Source organism: Vulpes lagopus, chromosome 5 (genome assembly GCF_018345385.1).
Source record: "Vulpes lagopus strain Blue_001 chromosome 5, ASM1834538v1, whole genome shotgun sequence".
Classification (NCBI taxonomy): Eukaryota; Metazoa; Chordata; class Mammalia; order Carnivora; family Canidae; genus Vulpes; species Vulpes lagopus.
In genome coordinates this window covers 53,370,014-53,385,181 of record NC_054828.1, presented here as the reverse complement: position 1 = coordinate 53,385,181, position 15,168 = coordinate 53,370,014, and positions in this window count along the sequence as shown.

Sequence of the window (15,168 nt, the reverse complement as noted above, 5' to 3'; positions counted from 1 at the left end):
TGGCGGCCACCCAGTCGCCACCACCCTCCGCCTTCCTCCCCTTCTACCACCCCTAGTTCATTTCCCAGGGTTAGGAGTCTTCCATGTTCTGTCTCCCTTTCTGATATTTCCTACCCATTTCTTCTCCTTTCCCCTCTATTCCCTTTCACTATTATTTATATTCCCCAAAGTCAAAGGGACCATATAAATATTGCCCTTTTCTGATTGACTTATTTCACTCAGCATAATACCTTTCTGTTCCATCCATGTCAAAGCAAATGGTGGGTAATTGTTTGAGTAATATTCCATTGAATACATAAACCGCATCTTATTTATCCATTCATCTTTCAATGGACAATGGTCCTCCTTCCACAGATTGGCTATTGTGGACGTACAGCATCCATTCCTGTTCAAAACTCTTCACAATGTAGGGATAGAGGGAGCATTCCTCAACATCTTAAAAGCCATCTATGAAACACCCACAGTAAATATAATTCTCAATGGGGAAACACTGGGAGCATTTCCCCTAAGATCAGCAACAAGACAGGGATGTCCACTCTCACCACTGCTATTCAACATAGTACTAGAAGTCCTAGCCTCAGCAATCAAACAACAAAAAGACATTCAAATGGGCAAAGAAAAAGTCAAACTCTCCCTCTTCGCCGATGACATGATACTCTCCATGGAAAACCCAAAGGACTCCACCCCAAGATGGCTAGAACTCATATAGCAATTTGGCAGCGTGGCAGGATACAAAATCAATGCCCAGAAATCAATGGCATTTCTATACACTAACAATGAGACTGAAGGAAGAGAAATTAAGGAGGAGTCAGTCCCATTTACAATTACACCCAAAAGCATAAGATACCTAGGAATAAACCTAACCAAAGAGGTAAAGGATCTGTAACTCCAAACTATAGAACACTTTGGAAAGAAATTGAGGAGGACACAGAGAGATGGAAAAATATTCCATGCTCATGGGTTGGCAGAATTAATATTGTGAAAATGTCAATGTTACCCAGGGAAATTTACACGTTTATGCAATCCCTATCAAAATACCATGGACTTTCTTCAGAGAGTTAGAACAAGTTATTTTAAGATTTGTGTGTAATCAGAAAAGACCCCGAATAGCCAGGGGAATTTTAAAAAAGAAAACCATAGCTGGGCGCATGACAATGCCAGATTTCAGGTTGTACTACAAAGCTGTGGTCATCAAGACAGTGTGGTACTGGCACAAAAACAGACATATAGATCAATGAGATCCCAGAAGAGGACCCTGAACTTTATGGTCAACTAATATTCGATAAAGGAGGAAAGACTATGCATTCGAAGAAAGACAGTCTCTTCAATAAATGGTGCTGGGAAAATTGGACATCCACATGCAGAAGAATGAAACTAGACCACTCTCTTGCACCATACACAAAGATAAACTCAAAATGGATGAAAGATCTAAATGTGAGACAAGATCCCATCAAAATCCTAGAGGAGAACACAGGCAACACCCTTTTTGAATTCGGCCACAGTAACTTCTTGCAAGATACATCCACGAAGGCAAAAGAACCAAAAGAGAAAATGACCTATTGGGACTTCATCAAGATAAGACGCTTTTGCACAGCAAAGGATACAGTCAATAAAACTCAAAGACAACCTACAGAATGGGAAAACATATTTGCAAATGACCTCTCAAATAAAGGGCTAGTTTCCAAGATCTATAAAGAACTTATGAAACTCAACAGGAAAGAATCAAACAATCCAATCATGAAATGGCAAAAACATGAACAGAAATCTCATGGAGCAAGACATAGACATGGCCAACACACACATGAGAAAATGCTCCGCATCACCTGCCATCAGGGAAATACAAATCAAAACCACAATGAGATACCACCTCACACCAGTGAGAATGGGGAACATTAACAAGGCAGGAATCAACAAATGTTGGAGAGGATGCGGAGAAAAGGGAAGCCTCTTACACTGTTGGTGGGAATGTGAACTGGTGCAGCCACTCTGGAAAACTGTGTGGAGGTTCCTCAAAGAGTTAAAAATAGACCTGCCCACAATTGCACTGTGGGGGATTTACCCCAAAGATTCAGATGCAATGAAATGCCGGGACACCTGCACCCCGATGTTTCTAGCAGCAATGTCCACGATTGCCAAACTGTGGAAGGAGCCTCAGTGTCTATCGAAAGATGAATGGATAAAGAAGATGTGGTTTATGTATACAATGGAATATTACTGAGCCATTAGAAATGACAAATACCCACCATTTGCTTCTACATGGATGGAACTGGAGGGTATTATGCTGAGTAAAATAAGTCAATCGGAGAAGTACAAACATTATATGTTCTCATTCAGTTGGGGAATATAAATAATAGTGAAAGGGAGTAGAAGGGAAGGGAGAAGAAATGGGTAGGAAATATCAGAAAGGGAGACAGAACATAAAGACTCCAAATTGTCGGAGACGAACTAAGGGTGGTGGATGGGGAGGAGGGCGGGGGGTGGGGGTGAATGGGTGACGGGCACTGAGGGGGGTACTTGTTGGGATGAGCACTGGGTGTTATTCTGTATGTTGGCGAATTGAACACCAATAAAAAATAAATTTATTATTATAGAAATAAATAAATAAAAGGCATTCAAATTGGCAAAGGAGTGTCAAACTCTCCCTTTTCTCAGATGACATGATTCCGTGCATTGAAAACCCAAAAGACTCCACCCCAATATTGCTTGAACTCACACAGCAATTTGCCAATGTGGCAGGATACAAAATCAATACCCAGAAATCAGTGGTAGTTCTATACACTAACAATGAAACTAAAGGAAGAGAAATTAAAGAGTCTATCCCATTTACAATTGCACCCAAAAACATAAGATACCTAAGAATAAACCTAATGAAAGAGGTAAAGGATCTCTACCCTAAAAGCTACAGAACACTTCTGAAAGAAATTGAGGAAGACACAAGGAGATGGAAACATATTCCATGCTCATGAATTGGAAGAATTAATATTGTAAAAATGTCCATGCTACCCAGGGCAATTTACACATTTAATGCAATCCCGATCAAAATACCATGGACTTTCTTCCTAGAGTTGGAACAAACCATCTTAAGATTAGTATGGAATCAGAAAAGTCCCCGAATAGCCAGAGGATTGTTAAAATAGAAAGCCATATCTAGGGGCACCACAATGCCGGATTTCAGGTTGTACTACAAAGCTGTTGTCATCAAGACAATGTGATACTGGCACAAAAACAGACACATAGATCAATGGAACAGAATAGAGAATCCAGTCATGGACCCTTAATTTTATGTTCGACTAATATTCGACAAAGTAGGAAATACTGTCCCCTGGAAAAAAGACAGTCTCTTCAATAAATGGTGGGGCGAAAATTAGACATGTAGAAGAATGGAACTGGACCATTGTCTTACACCAGACACTAAGGTCAAGTCAAAATGGATGAGAGATCTAAGTGTGGGACAAGATTCCATCAAAGTCCTAGGGGAGAACACAGGTAACATGCTTTTTGAACTTGGCCACAGGAACTTCCTGTAAGATACATCCATGTAGGCAAGGGAAACAAAAGCAAAAATGAGCTATTGGGACTTCATCAAGATACGAAGCTTTTGCACAGCACAAGAAACAGTCAACAAAACTAAAAGACATCCTACAGTTGGGAGAATATATTTGCAGATGAAGTATCAGATAAAGGGCTAGTTTCCAAGATCTATAAAGAACTCTTGAAACTCAACGCCAAAGAAACAAAAAATCCAATCATGAAATGGGCAAAAGACATGAACAGAAATCTCACAGAGGAAGACATAGACATGGCCAACAAGCACATGAGAAAATGTTCTGCATTACTTGCCATCAGGGAAATACAAATCAAAACCACAATGAGATACCACCTCACACCAGTCAGAAAGGGGAAAATTAACAAGGCAGGAAGCAACAAATGTTCGAGAGGATGTGGAGAAAGGAGAACCCTCTTGCCCTGTTGGTGGGAATATGACGTGGTACAGCCTCTCAGGGAAACTGTGTGGAGGTTCCTCAAAGAGTTAAAAATAGGGCAGCCTGGCAGGGTTAGTGGTTAGCCCTGTCCTCAGCCCAGGGCCTGATCCTGTGGACCCAGGATCAAGTTCCAAATCAGGCTCCATGCATCAAGCCTGCTTCTACCTCTACTTGTGTCTCTGCCTCTCTCTCTCTCTCTCTCTTTCTCTCCTTGTGTGTGTGTCTCTCATGAAACAATAAGTAAAATCTTTAAAAGAGTTAAAAATAGAGCTACTCTATGACCCAGCAATTGCACTACTGGGTTTTACTGCATCGATACAAACGCAGTGAAATTGCAGGACACCTGCACCCTATGTTTATAGCAGCAATTTGCAGAATATCCAACTGTGGAAGGAGCCTCAGTGTCCATGGAAAGATGAATGGATAAACCAGCTGTGGTCTATGTATACAATGGCATATTACTGAGCCATTAGAAATGATGAATACCCACCATTTGCTTCAACATGGATGGAACTGGAGGGTATTATGCTGCATGAAGTAAGTCAATTGGAGATGGACAACATTATACAGTTTCATTCATAGAGGAACATAAAAGTAGTGAAAGGGATTATAGAGGGATGGAGAGAAAATGAGTGGGAAATATCAGGGAGGGTGACAGAACATGAGAGATTCCTAACTCCTGGAAATGAATAAGGGGTAGTGGAAGGTGAGGTGGGCAGGGGTTGGGGTGACTGGTGCACTGAGCAGGGCACTTGATGGGGCGATCAGTAGGTGTTACGCTATATGTTGGCAAATCGAACTCTAATAAAAAATATACAAATAAGAATCTAAAGGTAGAAGTCCGATTTGTGAATGTATTAAATGCTTACAGAGCTGACGACAACATCAGTGACTTAATAGGAAGGTCTCTAAGTTTTCAGTCTGACAAATATCAGGCTAAGTTACAAAATGATAAGTCTAATATTCTTCAGTTATGTAAGAACATTTTTTCAATCATATGTTTATTTGTTGTGTATCAAAATGCTAACTGCTCTGTGCCAAAATGGGCAACCAGTAAAAATCAGGTGAAGGCAAGAATAATTTGAGAAAATAATGGGAAAGATGTAGGAAAGGATTTTTATGTGGCAAAGGTCTTGAAGAATTATAGGTTTGAAAAGCTAACCTTCCACATAAAGTAGCTAGAGAAAAAACAGCAGATGGACCCTACGCCCAGCAGAAGAAGAGAGTTAATTAAAATTCAAGCAGAACTCAATGAAATCAAGACCAAAAGAACTGTGGAACAGATCAACAGAACCAGGAGTAGGTTCTTTGAAAGAATTAATAAGATAGATAAACCATTAGCCAACCTTATTAAAAAGAAGAGAGAAACGACAGAAATTAATAAAATCATGAATGAGAAAGGAGAGATCACTACCAACACCAAGGAAATACAAACGATTTTAAAAACATATTATGGACAGCTATACGCCAATAAATTAGGCAATCTAGAAGAAATGGACACATTCCTGGAAAGCCACAAACTACCAAAACTGAAGCAGGAAGAAATAGAAAACCTGAACAAGCCAATAACCAGGGGGAAATATAAGCAGTCATCAAAAACCTCCCAAGACACAAGAGTCCAGGGCCAGAAAGCTTCCCAGGGGAATTCTATCAAACCTTTAAAGAAGAAATCATACCTATTCTACTAAAGCTGTTTGGAAAGATAGAACAAGATGGAGTACTTCTAAATTCGTTCTATGAGGCCAGCATCACCTTAATTCCAAAACCAGACAAAGACCCCACCAAAAAGGAGAATTACAGACCAATATCCCTGATGAACATGGATGCAAAAATTCTCAACAAGATACTAGCCAATAGGATCCAACAACACAGTAAGAAAATTATTCACCATGACCAAGTAGGATTTATCCCCGGGACACAAGGCTGGTTCAACACTCGTAAAACAATCATTGTGATTCATCATATCAGCAAGAGAAAAACCAAGAACCATATGATCCTCTCATTAGATGCAGAGAAAGCATTTGACAAAATACAGCATCCATTCCTGATCTAAACTCTTCAGAGTGTAGGGATAGAGGGAACTTTCCTTGACATCTTAAAACCCATCTACGAAAAGCCCACAGCAAATATCATTCTCAATGAGGAAGCACTGAGAGCCTTTCCCCAAAGACCAGGAACAAGACAGGGATGTCCACTCTCACCACTGCTATTCAACATAGTACTGAAAGTCCTAGCCTCAGCAAGCAGAGAACAAAAAGACATTAAAGGTGTATGTTCTCATTCATTTGGAGAATATAAATTATAGTGAAAGGAATATAAAGGAAGGGAAAAGTAATAGGTGGGAAATATCAGGAAGGGAGACAGACCATAAAGACTCCTAACTCTGGGAGACGAACTAGGGGTGGTGGAAGGGGAGGAGGGCGGGGGGTGGGGGGGAATGGGTGACTGGCACTGAGGGGGACACTTGACGGGTTGAGCATTGGGTGTTTTTCTGTATGTTGGTAAATTAAACATCAATCAAAATTAATTTATAAAAAAAAGAAAAAGAAAAAAACCCAAAAAGACATTAAAGGCATTCAAATTGGTAAAGAAGAAGTCAAACTCACCCTCTTCGCTGATGACATGATAGTCTACCTAGAAAACCCAAAAGCCTCCACCCCAAGATGGCTAGAACTCATACAGCAATTTGGTAGCATGGCAGGATAAAAAATCAATGCCCAGAAGTCAGTGGCATTTCTATACACTAAGAATGAGACTGAAGAAAGAGAAATCAAGTAGTCAATCCCATTTACAATTGAAACCCCAAAGCATAAGATACCTAGGAATAAACCTAACCAAAGAGGTAAAGGATCTGTAACTCCAAACTATAGAACACTTCAGAAAGAAATTGAGGAGGACACAGAGAGATGGAAAAATATTCCATGCTCATGGGTTGGCAGAATTAATATTGTGAAAATGTCAATGTTACCCAGGGAAATTTACACGTTTATGCAATCCCTATCAAAATACCATGGACTTTCTTCAGAGAGTTAGAACAAGTTATTTTAAGATTTGTGTGTAATCAGAAAAGACCCCGAATAGCCAGGGGAATTTTAAAAAAGAAAACCATAGCTGGGCGCATGACAATGCCAGATTTTAGGTTGTACTACAAAGCTGTGGTCATCAAGACAGTGTGGTACTGGCACAAAAACAGACATATAGATCAATGAGATCCCAGAAGAGGACCCTGAACTTTATGGTCAACTAATATTCGATAAAGGAGGAAAGACTATGCATTCGAAGAAAGACAGTCTCTTCAATAAATGGTGCTGGGAAAATTGGACATCCACATGCAGAAGAATGAAACTAGACCACTCTCTTGCACCATACACAAAGATAAACTCAAAATGGATGAAAGATCTAAATGTGAGACAAGATCCCATCAAAATCCTAGAGGAGAACACAGGCAACACCCTTTTTGAATTCGGCCACAGTAACTTCTTGCAAGATACATCCACGAAGGCAAAAGAACCAAAAGAGAAAATGACCTATTGGGACTTCATCAAGATAAGACGCTTTTGCACAGCAAAGGATACAGTCAACAAAACTGGAAGACAACCTACAGAATGCGAGAAGAGATTTGTAAATGACATATCAGATAAAGGGCTAGTTTCCAAAATCTATAAAGAACTTATTAAACTCAACAGCAAAGAAACAAACAATCCAATCATGAAATGGGCAAAAGACATGAAGAGAAATCTCATAGAGGAAGACATGGACATGGCCAACATGCACATGAGAAAATGCTCCGCATCACCTGTCATCAGGGAAATACAAATCAAAACCACAATGAGATACCACCTCACACCAGTGAGAATGGGGAACATTAACAAGGCAGGAATCAACAAATGTTGGAGAGGATGCGGAGAAAAGGGAAGCCTCTTACACTGTTGGTGGGAATGTGAACTGGTGCAGCCACTCTGGAAAACTGTGTGGAGGTTCCTCAAAGAGTTAAAAATAGACCTGCCCACAATTGCACTGTGGGGGATTTACCCCAAAGATTCAGATGCAATGAAATGCCGGGACACCTGCACCCCGATGTTTCTAGCAGCAATGTCCACGATTGCCAAACTGTGGAAGGAGCCTCGGTGTCTATCGAAAGATGAATGGATAAAGAAGATGTGGTCTATGTATACAATGGAATATTCCTCAGCCATTAGCAACGACAAACAACCACCATTTGCTTCTACATGGATGGAACTGTAGGGTATTATGCTGAGTGCAGTAAGTCAATCGGAGAAGGACAAATATTATATGTTCTCATTCATTTGGGGAATATAAATAATAGTGAAAGGGAATATAAGGGAAGGGAGAAGAAATGTGTGGGAAATATCAGAAAGGGAGACAGAAGATGAAGACTCCTAACTCTGGGACTTGAACTAGGGGTGATGGAAGGGGAGGAGGGCCGTGCGTGGGGGTGAATGTGTGATGGAAACTGAAGGAGGCACTTGTCTGGATGAGCACTGGGTGTTATTCTGTACGTTGGTAAATTGAACACCAATAAAAAATTAATTTGTTATTAATAAAAAAAGAAACGCCTTGTGCCATAACCACTCCTCATGTGGTTCCAATTTATCCAGGAAAAAAAAAAAGCTTCAAGCAGATAATGAAACTGAGTAATGTTTCAGTTAGTGATAAGGGAAATATTCTTAGAAAAAAAGGATACCGTAAAGTTTATGATTTCATTGCCCCCAATGTAAGGAAGTGTGCTATGAATAAATCTAGTCCAAAATATAAAGTAAAAGGATAGTGTGCACTTAAAAATCATAAAAAATTATGTTTCACTTGGACTATGTTATTTGAAGAATCTCTAAAAAATTATTTTTCTAAAATACAGGTTATGACGACTTAGTAGAGTATAAAGTCAATTTGATGATATTTGCATTTATTTTTCATGAGATAAATTAGAATAGAAAGCATCAGAGAGCAAGGTTGATATTTATTCTGTTTTGGAAATGTTTCATTAACATGCATGTGTCTATTTGTGTGTGTATGTATTTGTGTGTGCATATACATTGGACTACAATATATAATGTATATCTTGCCATTTGTTGTGGTCAAAATATTTGAAAGCTAAGTTTCAAAGCTATCCAATGACATGTCAGCAGAGCTGAGAGCGTGAATTTTCTTTATATATATATATATATATATATATATATATATATATATGAATATATATATATATATTTTTTTATGATAGTCACAGAGAGAGAGAGAGAGAGAGAGAGGCGGAGACATAGGCAGAGGGAGAGGCAGGCTCCATGCACCGGGAGCCGGATGTGGGGCTCAATCCCGGGTCCCCAGGATCGCGCCCTGAGCCAAAGGGAGGCCCCAAACCGCTGCACCACCCAGGGATTCCTTTTTTTTTTTTTAATTTTTTTTCATTTTATTTATTTATTTATTTTTTTGAGAGCATGAATTTTCAAAAAAATATTTACTATCAAGGAAAACAAAATACATATGAAAATACATTCCTTGGCTCTTCTAAACAAGTCCATGTGACATATGTTTTTCCACCCTCTTCTCAGATCTTGAGTCCCTCAGTTTTATGTGCAGATTGGATAGAAGTCAGGACCCAGGACTGAGAAACCATACATCAATAAGCAGTTTGATCCTTCTGGGATTGACCAATAACCCTCAAACACAGATTCTTATTTTTTACATTTCTACTTATCACCTACATGTTGGGTGTAACTGGAAACCTGATCATCATCATTCTCATAGTAGTGGATTCTCACCTTAAAACTGGAATGTGGAGGAGGGGCAAGATGGCGGAAGAGCAGGGTCCCCAAATCACCTGTCCCCACCAAATTACCTAGATAACCTTCAAATCATCCTGAAAATCTACGAATTCGGCCTGAGATTTAAAGAGCGACCAGCTGGAACGCTACAGTGAGAAGAGATCGTGCTTCTATCAAGGTAGGAAGACGGGGAAAAAATAAATAAAAAACCAAACGGCATCCAAGGGGGAGGGGCCCCGCGAGTGTCCCCAGGACAGGAGAGCCCCGTCCCGGAGGAGCAGGAGCTGCACCAACCTTCCCCGCGGAAAGGGGCTCGCAGGGAGTTAGAGCAGGACCCAGGAGGGCGGGGATGCCCTCGGGCTCCCTGGGACACTAACAGGCACCTGCACCCAGGAGAGTGCGCCGAGCTCCCTAAAACACTGCAGTGCGCACGGCTGGACCCGGAGCAGCTCGGAGGGGCTCGGGCGGCGGCTCCGCGGAGGGGGCTGCGGGGCGGGAGCGCGAATCCAACAGCGCAGGCCGCGGAGCACAGGGCGCCGGGACACAGCCCAGGATCCGGCCTCCCCCGGGACAGGCAGAGGCCGGGAGGGCCCAGGACAGCAAGGACGCTCCTGCCCCGAGCTGAGCAGATCAGTGGCCCCGCCCGGGAGCCCCCAGGCCCTGCAGACGGAGATCCCCGGAGCTACTGCGGGAGCTGAATCCAGGGCTCCAGAGCTGGCCCCGCCACTGGGGTTGTTCCTCCTGGGGCCTCACGGGGTGAACAACCCCCACTGAGCCCTGCACAAGGCAGGGGCAGAGCCGCTCCCCCAAGAGCTAACACCTGACAATCAGCACAACAGGCCCCTCCCCCAGAAGACCAGATGGACGGACAAATTTCAGGGGCAGTCAAGGTATAAAAGTCAAGTATATAAATATACTTTATATTTAAAGTATACAGAATCAGAAGATAATCCCCCGTGGTTTTTTTTTTTTTTTTCTGATTGCTTCCCCCACCCCTTTTTTTTTCACCTTTCTTTCTTTTTCTCTTTTTTCCTTTTTTTCTTCTTTCTCTTTTTTCTTTTTCTCTTTTCTTTCCTTCTCTCTCTATTTCTCCTTTTCCCAATACAACTTGTTTTTGGCCACTCTGCACTGAGCAAAATGACTAGAAGGAAAACCTTACCTCAAAAGAAAGAATCAGAAACAGTCCTCTCTGCCACAGAGTTACAAAATCTGGATTACAATTCAATGTCAGAAAGCCAATTCAGAAGCACTATTATACAGCTACTGGTGGCTCTAGAAAAAAGCAGAAAGGACTCAAGAGACTTCATGACTGCAGAATTTAGATCCAATCAGGCAGAAATTAAAAATCAATTGAATGAGATGCAATCCAAACTAGAAGTCTTAACGACGAGGGTTAACGAGGTGGAAGAACGTGTGAGTGACAAAGAAGACAAGTTGATGGCAAAGAGGGAAACTGAGGAAAAAAGAGACATACAGTTAAAAGACCATGAAGATAGATTAAGGGAAATAAGCGACAGCCTGAGGAAGAAAAACCTACGTTTAATTGGGGTTCCCGAGGGCGCCGAAAGGGCCAGAGGGCCAGAATATGTATTTGAACAAATCATAGCTGAAAACTTTCCTAATCTGAGAAGGGAAACAGGCATTCAGATCCAGGAAATAGAGAGATTCCCCCCTAAAATCAATAAAAACCGTTCAACACCTCGACATTTAATAGTGAAGCTTGCAAATTCCAAAGATAAAGAGAAGATCCTTAAAGCAGCAAGAGACAAGAAATCCCTGACATTTTTGGGGAGGAGTATTAGGGTAACAGCAGACCTCTCCACAGAGACCTGTTAGGCCAGAAAGGGCTGGCAGGATATATTCAGGGTCCTAAATGAGAAGAACATGCAACCAAGAATACTTTATCCAGCAAGGCTCTCATTCAGAATGGAAGGAGAGATAAAGAGCTTCCAAGACAGGCAGCAACTGAAAGAATATGTGACCTCCAAACCAGCGCTGCAAGAAAATTTAAGGGGGACTCTTAAAATTCCCCTTTAAGAAGAAGTTCAGTGGAACAATCCACAAAAACAAGGACTGAATAGATATAATGATGACACTAAACTCATACCTTTCTATAGCAACTCTGAACGTGAACGGGCTTAATGACCCCATCAAAAGGCACATGGTTTCTGACTGGATAAAAAAGCTGGAGCCATCTATTTGCTGTCTACAAGAGACTCATTTTAGACAGAAGGACACCTACAGCCTGAAAATAAAAGGTTGGAGAATCATTTACCATTCAAATCCCCCTCAAAAGAAAGCAGGGGTAGCCATCCTTATATCAGATCAACTAAAATTTACCCCGAAGACTGTAGTGAGAGATGAAGAGGGACACTATCTCATACTTAAAGGATCTATCCAACAGGAGGACTTAACAATCCTCAATATATATGCCCCCAATGTGGGAGCTGCCAAATATTTAAATCAATTAATAACCTCAGTGAAGAAATACTTTGATAATAATACACTTATACTTGGTGACTTCAATCTAGCTCTTTCTACCCTCGATAGGTCTTCTAAGTACAACATCTCTAAAGAAACGAGAGCTTTAAATGATACACTGGACCAGATGGATTTCACAGATATATCTACAGAACTTTACATCCAATCTCAATGGAATACACATTCTTCTCAAGTGCACATGGATTTTTTGCCAGAGTAGACCGCATACTGGGTCACAAATCAGGTCTGAACCAATACAAAAAGATTGGGATCGTCCCATGCATATTCTCAGAACATAATGCCTTGAAATTAGAACTAAATCACAACAAGAAGTTTGGAAGGACCTCAGACACGTGGAGGTTAAGGACCATCCTGCTACAAGATGAAAGGGTCAACAAGGAAATTAAGGAAGAATTGAAAAGATTCATGGAAACTAATGAGAATGAAGATACAACCGTTCAGAATCTTTGGGATGCAGCCTAAGAACTCCTGAGGGGGAAATATATCGCAATACAAGCATCCATTCAAAAACTGGAAAGAACTCAAATACAAAAGCTAACCTTGCACATAAAGGAGCTAGAGAAAAAACAGCAAATAGATCCTGCACCCAGCAGAAGAAGAGAGTTAAGATTCAAGCAGAACTGAACGAAATCGAGACCAGAAGAACTGTGGAACAGATCAACAGAACCAGGAGTTGGTTCTTTGAAAGAATTAATAAGATAGATAAACCATTAGGCAGCCTTATTAAAAAGAAGAGAGAGAAGACTAAAATTAATAAAATCATGAATGAGAAAGGAGAGATCACTACCAACATCAAGGAAATACAAATGATTTTAAAAACATATTATGAACAGCTATACGCCAATAAATTATGCAATCTAGAAGAAATGGACGCGTTCCTGGAAAGCCACAAACTACCAAGACTGGAAAAGGAAGAAATAGAAAACCTGAACAGGCCAATAACGAGGGAGGAAATTGAAGCCGTCATCAAAAACCTCCCAAGACACAAAAGTCCAGAGCCAGATGGCTTCCCAGGGGAATTCTATCAAACGTTTAAAGAAGAAATCATACCTATTCTAGTAAAGCTGTTCGGAAAGATAGAAAGAGATGGAGTACTTCCAAATTCGTTCTATGAGGCCAGCATCACCTTAATTCCGAAACCAGACAAAGACCCCACCAAAGAAGGAGAATTACAGACCAATATCCCTGATGAACATGGATGCAAAAATTCTCAACAAGATACTAGCCAATAGGATCCAACAGTACATTAAGAAAATTATTCACCATGACCAAGTAGGATTTATCCCGGGGACACAAGGCTGGTTCAACACTCGTAAAACAATGTGATTCATCATATCAGCAAGGGAAAACCCAAGAACCAAAAGAAACAGTCAACAAAACTAAAAGATAACCTACAGAATGGGAGATGATATTTGCAAATGATGTATCAGGTAAAGGGCTAGTATCCAAGATCTATAAAAAACTTATGAAACTCAACAGCAAAGAAACAAACAATCCAATCATGAAAGGGGCAAAAGACATGAAGAGAAATCTCACAGAGGAAGACATAAACATGGACAACACACACATAAGAAAATGCTCCGCATCACTTGCCATCAGGGAAGTACAAATCCAAACCACAATGACATCCCCCTCACACCAGTGAGAACGGGGAATATTAACAAGGCAGGAAACCACAAATGTTGGAGAGGATGTGTAGAAAGGGGAAGCCTCCTGCACTGTTGGTGGGAACTTGAACTGGTGCAGCCGCTCTGGAAAACTGTGTAGAGGTTCCTCAATGTGTTCAATATAGATCAGCCCTATGACTGAGCAATTTCACTGCGGGTATTTACCCCAAAGATGCTGATGCAGTGTAACGCCAGGACACCTGCACCCCGATGTTTATAGCAGCAATGTCCACCATAGCCAAACTGTGGACGGAACCTCTGTGTCCATCAAAAGATCAACGGATAAAGAAGATGTGTGTACACACACACAATGGAATATTCCTCAGCCATTAGAAACGACAAATACCTACCTTTTACTTCGACGTGGATGGAACTGGAGGGTATTATGCTTAGTGAAATAAGTCAATCAGAGATGGACAAACCGTATATGGTCTCATTCATTTGGGGAATATAAAATATAGTGAAAGGTAATAAAGGGGAAAGGAGAAACAAGAGCTTTAAATGACACACTGGACCAGGTGGATTTCACAGATATTTACAGAACTTTACATCCAAACGCAACTGAATACACATTCTTCTCAAGTGCACCTGGAACTTTCTCCAGAATGGACCACAAACTGAGTCACAAATCAGGTCTCAACTGATACCAAAATATTTGGATTGTCCCCTGCATATTTTTAGACCATAGTGCTTTGAAACTGGAACGAAACCACAAGAATTTTGGCAGGGTTTCAAACACGTGGAGGTTAGTGACCATCCTGCTAAAAGTTGAAAGGGTCAACCTGGAAATTAGAAAAGAATTAAAAAGATTCATGGAAACTAATGAAAATGAAGATACAACCATTCAAAATCTTTGGGTACAGCAAAAGCAGTTCTGAGGGGGAAAGACATTGCATTAAAATCCTCCCTCAAAGCATTGGCCTAGAAGTCGTCAAACTCTCCCTCTTTGCAGATGACATAATACTGTACGTGGAAAACCCCATATACTTCACTACAATATTGCTTGAACTCAGACAGCAATTTGGCAGCATGGCAGGATACAAAATAAATGCCCAGAAGTCAGTGGCATTTCCATACACTGAGACTGAAGAAAGAGAAATTAAGGAGTCAATCCCATTTACAATTGCACTCGAATGCATAAGATACCTAGGAATAAACCTAAGCAAAGAGGTAAAGGATCTCTACCCTAAGAACTACATAACACTTCTGACAGAAATTGAGGAAGACACAAAGAGA